The sequence below is a fragment of the Corythoichthys intestinalis genome, chromosome 21 (genome assembly GCF_030265065.1).
Source record: "Corythoichthys intestinalis isolate RoL2023-P3 chromosome 21, ASM3026506v1, whole genome shotgun sequence".
Taxonomy (NCBI): domain Eukaryota; kingdom Metazoa; phylum Chordata; class Actinopteri; order Syngnathiformes; family Syngnathidae; genus Corythoichthys; species Corythoichthys intestinalis.
Genome location: NC_080415.1, coordinates 21,436,138 through 21,436,389, shown reverse-complemented (window position 1 = coordinate 21,436,389; position 252 = coordinate 21,436,138). Strand labels below are relative to the sequence as shown.

The 252-nt window shown below is 38.1% G+C and overlaps 1 non-coding gene across 1 annotated transcript; it reads left to right on the top strand.

Moving 5' to 3' along the window:
- The first annotated feature begins 169 nt into the window (after positions 1–169).
- trnam-cau (transfer RNA methionine (anticodon CAU)) lies at positions 170–241 on the top strand. The gene has a single exon. It is a non-coding gene; the product is annotated as a tRNA-Met (tRNA).
- The last annotated feature ends 11 nt before the right edge of the window (positions 242–252 follow it).

Below are 252 nucleotides of genomic sequence, written 5' to 3'. Positions count from 1 at the left end.
AAACTGGATAATGTTATTGTAAATAATAAAGTAAGAAAATGTACTTACGGCACCAAGGTATAAATCTTCTGGCCTGCCCGATGGTTTAATGAAGATTTAATGAACATTTGTACAAGATCATGGCGCTGTGATTTTTATATTATTTAAAATATTTCAAAGAACCGTAATCAGCAGAGTGGCGCAGCGGAAGCGTGCTGGGCCCATAACCCAGAGGTCGATGGATCGAAACCATCCTCTGCTAAACATATTTTC